Below are 9,662 nucleotides of genomic sequence, written 5' to 3' on the forward strand. Positions count from 1 at the left end.
CAGAACTTTCTTTATGAGAATTTGTTTTAAGAGATTCCGTAGAACAGAAATCTGTATCTACTATGTCAAAGGTTTTTTTAGTCTTTATCAACAAGAACTTTTCAAAATTAAAAGTAACTAAGTTAATTAGGAACAATGTTTCACTAAATATAATTAATAACCCAATTTAAATCCATTGAGAGCGATAGTAATTACCCAAAATGAAATGGCACATTCATTAGCTAACAATTTTATTTGAACTAAATTTTTAACAAGGGGAGGATATCTTTACTACTTTCTACAAAAAGTTTAGAATAGAATAAAGCTTTCAGTTAAAATGTGAGAATGTTTACAATTCAACCGTCTTAGGTAACGTATTTTTGCCCAACCTAACTAATGCCAAAATATAATCTCGTTAAATGAATTGGGTATAATATAGCCTACGTCACAGGTTGTGTTGTTCCTACTAAATTTAACCCATGAACGGCATTTTCTGCGAGCCTAACTTCAAGCCACAAATAAACAAACGAAGTGTTCGATCGTTTAAATAGCTGCTCGCCAGATTTTATTGCATTATAAAGAAAAGTTATTGAAACTAAATACAACTAAATAAACAACAACAACTAAAACAAATAACAACAACTACTAATAACAATAACTAAATAAACAACAACTAAATTCCATTCGTTTAGCATTGCGTCATATGTTGTTCCTACTAAATCGAAGTAGTTGTGTTTTTTTCATATTATACCCAATTTGGGTAATAAAACTATAAACTGACAGGCGAAATATATTTGTCTATGAATAAATTACCAATGACATTCTATACTTCACTTAATGCTAATTAATCCATGCCTACGTTTGAGAAGGGTTAATTTTATAATGCGGTCATTCTCGTTGCATGCAAAAACAATTTTTTCCACTGTAATCATAAGTGAGGCTACCGGATTTGCTGAGAATGCTTCATCACTCACATCAACGAATCAGCACACAGGAATTCGTAGCATAAAGTGCAAACGGTTCCAAATAGATGCTCAAGCTCTTAGTGCCGTAGATATAAGGAACCCGTAAGAGGAAGTGAAGGTCCTATCTTCTCGATGGCAACGAAAAACCGGTTTTTAGGGTTACCTTATTTTTGTGGTTTATCTTATTATTGGCGTTTTAAAAAAATTTACTACCTTTTTTTTTTCGTTGAGTGCTTAGTTGTACTAGCTCTGATTTCGAATATAACAATATAATAAAATATAAAAAATGGACAATAAATTGTATTTTTACTTTTAGAGTTAATAAAACTTTTAACTCGATTTAAAAATATGTATTAACTTAGTTAATTACTTATTAATAATTAATTTGATAATTTAATTTTACAATGCTAAACTACTAACAGAGCCTTTAGTAGAGTGTACTTTAATGCAGAGCTGCCATCTAGTGATGGAATTAGTAAATCCCTACAGCAATGAAATGAAAATAGAAAGGAGTGAACAAAAAATAAAATTAATTTTGGGAGGGATGAATTTTTTTTTTTATTTCCTTGAAAAATAAGTCGTTTAAGAATTTTTTACATTTTAAAAGAAGAATTTACTGACATTGTCAAAAAGTGTAGAAACATTACTACTATATTCGGACCAGCAAATCATTCCAAAATAGAAAAAAGTATTGAAGAAAATGAAACTTTTACAATTTAAATAATGTTTTTTCTTCCTTTCATAAAACTTGAAACAAAAATAATTTTTTTTAAATAGTTTAATTTGTATAAAAAAATTCCTTGATATTATGTTGACATTTTGCTTTACACTTACCTTTAAAAGTATTTAATTACGAATTGAATTGTAGTTTATGTTGATTTTACTGTGCTTGAACACTATTTCGAGAGCACAAAGCTTGACATCAAAGATTTTCTTTTCCGTCCACGCTGAAAAATGCCCTAAACCTTCTTCGAAGAAGCATTATTTACATGCATTAACACATTGGTCACATATACATGTGTTGGTTTTCAGATATTTAAATTTAAACAAAAGGGGGAGGGAAAAACATTTTTCTAATTCTTATACTATTGAACTATTGTTTTAAAAATTATCTTGTGTGTGTTAATGTTAGCCTTTTCTGAAAAAAAAATGGTTCTTCGAAAATCCGTTGTTTTGACACTTCAGCTTTTTAACTTCTTCTGAAGAAGGAAAATAAATTATATTTAAAATTGTACTTAAAAGAAACTATAGACAAAGGCTGCAAATAAATTTCATGCATATTAAAATTTAAGTGAGAACGAAACATTATCTGTGAAAACCAGCGAATCCCAGTTGGGGTAAATAACGAAACATACTTAATTTTCGGGTGAAACAGAAAAAAATTGAAAGGAGATTGGTAGAACTATATCTAAGAATCATTAGGCAATCAAATTGGTTTTGCCGTTTTTTCATCTTTTCTTTTTTAGGGACTCGATAGTTTCCAACTATCTTTTTGTTACTTCCTCGCTTCCCCGCATATTAGCCTGCGACCAATAATCAAAGAATATTATAGACAGTGTCCCCCCCCCCTAAAATAATTTGCTAGCTTCCCCCTTCCATGTTAGCTTGTTCGAAATAGTGCTACGTTGCTTCTTTTATTTATGTACTTAAAAAGAAAAAAATTCTCTCGTCTAAATCCCCCCCCCCCCAAGCTTTAAGTGCGCGCATCGTGCGCCCACCTTCCCCCCTGATTATAGAACCCCTCTATATTCTTTGATATAGTTATCGGTCTCCGATAATTATAGGTTAGCCTATAATTATTCTTAATAAAATAACCTATAATTATAGATTAACCAATAATTATAGGTTATTTTATTGAGAATTTAATCTAAATAGTACGCAATTTATTGCGTACTATTTAGATTAAATTCTTAATAAATATTTAAACAATTAATATTAAGAACGAGGAAACGGAACACTCTGCTCATATATTTTAAAAATGCTTGTGGCACATGAAGTCGCAATCTGATTAAAAACTTCATGTTCTGGTGTCGCAAATAAATGTCTCAGTCAGAATTTTATCAAAATCTTAGGAATCACTGTTGAGGATAATCACAGCTTAAATGGTTTCATAATTAATTAGAAAAATAGTAATAATCCAATTAGTCAAACAAATAAATCTAGTAACCCAAATAATATCCTTACTTCCCCATTTAGTCTATGGCATACTAACTGGTCTTTTATGATTTTGATGACATACATGCTATCCGTGACTGAAATTAAATTATCAGATTTTAATAATGCTCTTTTTTTTTATTGTTTTCTTTTTTTTCGTATATATATATATATATATATATATATATATATATATATATATATATATATATATATATATATATATATATATATATATATATATATATATATATATATATACTTTTCATAACTATTTTTTCTTTCTGACAAATATTTTGCAGCATAATTGTTACCGTGGATGACTGAAATCAAGGGAATGTCGATTTTCACCGGTGAATGCCAAGAATCACATTGTCGCTTTGGTGAATGTCCGAAATATTTGTTTTATCCGATTAGATATTACTTTATTCGTTGATATTATTTTATTTATTCGCTATTTTAATATCGTGGGATAGATTGGGTGAAACATCAGTGTTCGGAGAACCGATTTAATGCATATTGGGCAGTGGCACTTGACCTTAAAAAAACATCGATGTAGGACATACCGGGCAATGGCACTGAACCTTTAAAATACATTGATATGGGGCATACCGGGCAAATGTATATCGGGTAGTTGCACATAACTAGAGCTAGTACTATATAATTCGGACATTTACCAAAGCGATTAGGTTATTGTCAACATTCACCGGTGGAAGTTAACAACCACCAATTTCTTTCATTCACGGTAATATAAATAAATGCTGTCTCATAGTATTCAAATTATCTACGAAACTGGCAGGATGTTTTGGAATTCGAAATTTTTTTTCTGATTTCTTTGGATCATTAATTCCCAGGAAAGGGCCCTAAGGAAGCACGTGCCATAACCCAAAAATTTTTCAAAATTTTCCGATTTTTTTTTAAATTCTTTCTTTAAATCCATAAAATGATATTTTTATGAATTAAAAATTTATATAATTCATATGTAATTTAGCAAAATAAAAGATTAAATTTAATAATACTACAAAATGTATGCATCATTCTCAATTGTTGTATTTATTTAGTTTATAATTGGAGTTAGTTGCTATTTACGAAAGATAAATTTTCTTTTAATTACCTTTATTTTCCATTGATACAGAGAAATAATTTTTAAAGACACCTTTGTTGAAATTAAAAGTTCAATACTGATTTTTTTTTATTTTTGCTATTTTAAATAACTTACAGCATTATCGAATTCAAAATTTACATTCTGATTTATTTCAAGGATTAATTTCTTGATAAAACTTGATAGACTATGATGAATGTTCTTAGAATTTTTAACTAATAATTTCCACTTCAGACGATGTAATTTATGAATGAAAAAATGAATAATTTATGAATGAAAAAAAACAAACAAACTGTATTTAGCTTTTTTACATTTTGATTGTTCTCGGCAAAGAGATTATTTATCTAAAATTAGCTAGTTTCTAAAAAAAAAATGTCTCTTTGAAAAATTGTTCCCGCTGCATTTAATATTATATTTTTAACCATTGTTGAAATAAAGTTAATATGAAACAAAATATCTTTATTATATTTATTTACTGGTTAATTTTATACGTCGCGTGAAATTTTTTGACATATTTGCATCGAATGTATTCCAAAATACTTTATTAGACCATAAAATAATTTGGAGAAGCAGCGGATTTCGAGAGGATCAAATTGCAAAATGCTTCAAAATACAAAGGATGATAGAAAAATGCGATCCATAATTATTTTCTTAGTTTTTATTGATATCTTAAATCTAATAATTACAAATATACATTATGATGTGAATCTTCTACACGCATCAGGTGAGAACGGAATAGTAACATTTTTAGAAAATTTATTTGTTTCACAAATTTGAGGAAGAATATTTAACAAAATTTTCAAACTCTTTGTATTCTTACTTAATTATTAGATCTAAAGTTTTTATATATATGCTATCATATATTTTGATAAGCTCATATATAAGAAGCTCCGTTACCACAGTTTTTAATATACTTTTTGAGGATGCGCAAAATTAAATGAAAACACATACATGTGTTGCTAAGTAAAGTTCAACGAAACTAACGCAGAAAGGTTATGAAAATCTGAAAAATCTTTCATTCGTAATTTTAAAACAATAAAACTTGGTAGGTTGCTAAAGAAAACCGGGAGGATGTGAAAGGCAAATGTTTGAAATATATCAGGTTTAAATTTAATCCTGCTTTCCTCAATGATGATTCATCATTCAAGAAGCTTATTTTCTTCCTTGTTTGAAAACTAATCTGCGACCGCTAATGTTAATTCTGTCTTTATTTTTGAAAACAATTCTAAAATTATAAATTAAAAACAAGATTTAAAGAACCCCTTTTACACTCAAATGGTTATAAAAATCAGCTGTATATATGTATATGGTCTGAACTTGTAAAGGTTTCCTAAATTTATTTTAGAACGTCATAATTAATTAATTTTAATAAATTAAAGAAAAATTGCATACAAAGTACTTAAAATATTTCATTTATTTCTAGGCTATTTTAAAAAATTCCACATCCATTATCTCACAAGAGAAAAAATAATTTATTGAAATGTACCTTAAAAAAAGTAAAACCTTTATTTTCTGAGTATATTATGCTTATTTTTAATATGTATTTTGTATTCTTCTGAAAAGTGTTCAAGATGCTAATTTCTCAGAAACAGAGAAATTGTTCCAAGTAGAGTTATTGCTGAGCAATTGTTCCATTTTAATGGATCTGATTGCATTTTGTATAGAATTTCCCAAACTATTTCATTACCTGAAGATCAAACGTTTAAAAAATGCACTAATATTAAGGAAGATAGGACAGAAAGTTTATCTGAAAAATTGCAATAAAATTTAAAAGTGTAGAATTTTAAGTTGGTAGATATCGCAAATTGATATTTACACACTGTTTCCAAATTTCAAAAGTGATAACTCAAAACATACCTCAACAGATTTTTTTAATTAAATATTTTAAGCATTATTTACAACAAAAAAAACAACAACAAATATCTTTACTAATTTTATTTATTTATTGTACAAAGATACTGTAATCAACATCTTGTAGGTGCATTGGATATGAATTTTTACTTCAATAAAAATTTTTTAAGTACGAAGCTATAATAAATGAAAGAAGTCAAAATTACTACTGGTTATGTGAACAATTTAAAACTTTACTTAATAAAATAGTTGCACAGTTTCTCATTTTTCTGAAATTTCAGCAGACAGACATCACAACTTAAATACACTTCACCTAAATGCATATTCTTAAATAAATGTATTAATAACCATACGAACAATAGTTTTAGATACAAATAACAAATATAAATAAGAATTTTGCACATAAGGATTCTTTCCTTGATAGAACGGTTTTAAAAATTACTACTTAGTGGTAGCTTCTTCAAACATTACATTCAAATAGTACCAGGATTGGTAAGCTCTTGTCAGGCTAGAAAAAACTGATTATGTAAATCTACCCAATCCAAGAAACTGTCATTTACAATAAACATCTAATTTAAAAATGGAAGTTTAACATAATTCACCCAATAATTCTATACGAAAATCTATTTTATTAATTTTTAACGTTATATTATACATGCTTAAAGAATCTAGTTTAGAAGAGAAAATTATTAAATTTTGTCTGGGTTTTCAACAAAAAAAATATATATATATATTTTTTTTTCACAAATAATGTGCAATTGAAAATAAAACAAAAATTCAGAATAATATTTGCCATTCATTTAAAGCCTACAAATAATTTTAATTAGGTGTTCACAACTCCAAAATATTCTTTATAGGATTAATAGTAACTTTTTCAAAGTTTATTAAAACAATATCTTAAAAACACATTTGAAACATGTGTCTTTGCATTTTATAGAATTTTGTGTCATACAGAACATTGGACACATGTTTAAACTTACCAACTAAGCATGACAGTAATATTAATCTGAGAAAGACAAGCCATAAAATGCGTAATATAATTTTAAGATTCAAATATTTAGACACATAAATATGTGCTTAAGCATTACAGAAAAAAACTTTTTTTTAAACTTTCAAGAACATATAACAACTAATATAACACAATAAATTTATCAACTTTAGTTTGCTTAACCAAGTAGAGTAGACTTAAAAATAGAAAGATATTAAAAGTTAATGTGGTTTATAGAATTTCATTGCATAGATTTTCTTCTTTAAATAAATTTCCAGCATACAAAAAAAAAAAAAGTTTCATATACATAAGTATAAACCTTAATAACCATATTTCAAATTGTCGAAACTCTCCTCTGAAAAATTGCGTTGGAACGACAGGGATAGGAAAAAATCCAGTAGATTTTACGAAACAATATACATTTTATGATAATTGTCACAGAATGTACTACATATTTTACACAAAAGGAATTTTAGAGATTTTTCTAGTTATCAAAATAGAAAAAGTGCAATATTTTCCAGGTAAAATTGACAATATACTTAAAATTCTATGTGATATGTTTACTCATTTTACAACAATACATGGAATGTGTATTAAAAGAGTTAAAGAACTTAAATTATCATCAATAACTTGATCATTTAGTCATGTACAATTTTAAAAACAACACTTAAATTTTTATAAATTAGAAACAATAACCTTAACATTACTCCCAAACAGCAGATTAAATTTTGTATAAATACGAGAATCAGAACTTTGGATTACATTTCATGATATGATTATATGCACACAACTAAATGGAGAATAATGAAAACTCCAAATGTTTATTTACATATCCATATAAAGGCCAAATTATAAATAATCCGCAATATAAATATTATAATATATATGATTATAATATATGAATTACAGAAAACTTTCATATCTTTAAAGATCAAAATTAAACTAAAAATATTTTGATAAAACTGCAATGTTTTACCCAAAAATGGGAACTTACCAGTTTCGGGAGTCTGTAAAAATGTCACTTAACTTTTATTGATGTCATATCAATGCAATACTAATTGCAGTAAGAGGTACATAATATAGCTAATGTAGTAATAAGTTTTTTAGAACATTCTTAAACTTATAAGTACTTGAAAATGTTAATGAATGACTTACCCTAGAAAGTAATTAATATCTAGCCAAGTTTGCAGGTGAGCTTTAGTTGTTATACTGAACTTGGAAAATAAAATAAAAAGAAAACCATTTTAAAAACATCTATAAAGAAAGGTTAATAAACTTTCTAAATAGGCAGTTCTCTAGCTATTGTTTCACCAAGTTTATCCTCTCCACGATCAGCCAACTGTATGTGGTACACAGACATGCTTCCAGTCATTCCTATATATGAATCATGAACCACTAGAGAAAAAAAAGTAACATCAACAATACTTGTATTAAAAAATTACAACGTCAAAAGAGATAAATTTCTCACAGTGACAAAAAATCACAATATGTTGTTACTCTTTCTTAGAGTTAACTTATTTATTTTAAATACATTAATCTCATCTATCAATTTTGAATGCAAGGCATACAATTCCTATGATAGTTACTAGGAAATTTAGAAATATATAAAGATGAATTGTAGATCTAAAATACTCTTAACTTTAATCACCACTTTTTCTTAATATAGCTAAATACAACCTTCATATATTAATACTCCATATTATAAACTATTCGTAACGTAAAATTTAGTATCGTTCCTAAATTCTAATGACAAACAGCACAAAACACAAGCATTTATCTCTAAATAAGTTCATTTACTATTGTGCATAAATAACAGACTATATAATTTCCTAAAATTTATGCAAGCTCATTTTCGCTATATTATCGCAGATTTTACTAAAACATTTTTAATGATCAAAACATTCGGTAGAATAAATATTCCAATATGAAAACATTTTTAGGTTATCAGAAATTTCCCTCTGTAAAAATTATTTTACAAATTTTTTAAACAATAACCACTCAATCAATTAATGCTAAGCACATAAAAATAATTTTCTAAAAGAGTGGAGTTATAAATGCATGATAAAATTCATTCTCATTGGAAAATAACACGAGAATGGTGTTTACGCTTTATAGAACGTAATATATAAACATTTATGCAATGTTTTCACATTTAATTAGCTAAAAATAAATACAAAAAATTAATACATTAATAATTTTTACTTACCACAACAGATTAGATATCGATCCCATGCAGTAAAATTTCAACACGTGAAATTAACAAGCCATCACAACAAAGCACACGAACACTGGCGATGTGGCGATTTAACAGATAGAAAAAGTCGCCACGATGATTGAAAAAAGTAACCCATTTTTCGTTGCCACCGGAAAGATAGGACCTTCACTTCCTCTTACGGGTTCCTTATATCTATGAAACTCCTCAAGCTCTTGGCCAAAGAATACGTGAAAAGGCCTTTCCATTTCCCTTCTAACCTTCAGTAAGAGTTCGGTCCGAACATGGATGAATTATAGAGCACCTCCAAAACCAGTTTCACTGTCTCCCCTACATTTTTGGTGGGGGTACGTGTACTTCCTGGGGTGTTAAGTAACCCGAAACTAATCGACTAACCACTGTCACAGAAAA

At 27.5% G+C, this 9,662-nt stretch overlaps 2 long non-coding RNA genes across 2 annotated transcripts in view; both read right to left on the reverse strand.

Moving 5' to 3' along the window:
- Positions 1–341, reverse strand: part of LOC122270591 (uncharacterized) — a 29,484-nt gene extending 29,143 nt beyond the window's left edge. The window contains exon 1 of the long non-coding RNA XR_006225899.2: positions 196–341. This is a non-coding gene — a long non-coding RNA (uncharacterized LOC122270591). The remainder of the gene's footprint in view (positions 1–195) is intronic.
- Positions 342–6,122: 5,781 nt separating this feature from the next.
- LOC147810942 (uncharacterized) lies at positions 6,123–9,382 on the reverse strand. The gene is made up of 2 exons (XR_015433040.1): positions 9,246–9,382; positions 6,123–8,434 (listed from the first exon to the last, which is right to left on the reverse strand). It is a non-coding gene; the product is annotated as an uncharacterized LOC147810942 (long non-coding RNA).
- Positions 9,383–9,662: the final 280 nt, after the last annotated feature.

The sequence above is a fragment of the Parasteatoda tepidariorum genome, chromosome 4 (genome assembly GCF_982258835.1).
Source record: "Parasteatoda tepidariorum strain Cologne lab strain chromosome 4, Ptep-v5.0, whole genome shotgun sequence".
In the NCBI taxonomy this organism is placed as follows: domain Eukaryota; kingdom Metazoa; phylum Arthropoda; class Arachnida; order Araneae; family Theridiidae; genus Parasteatoda; species Parasteatoda tepidariorum.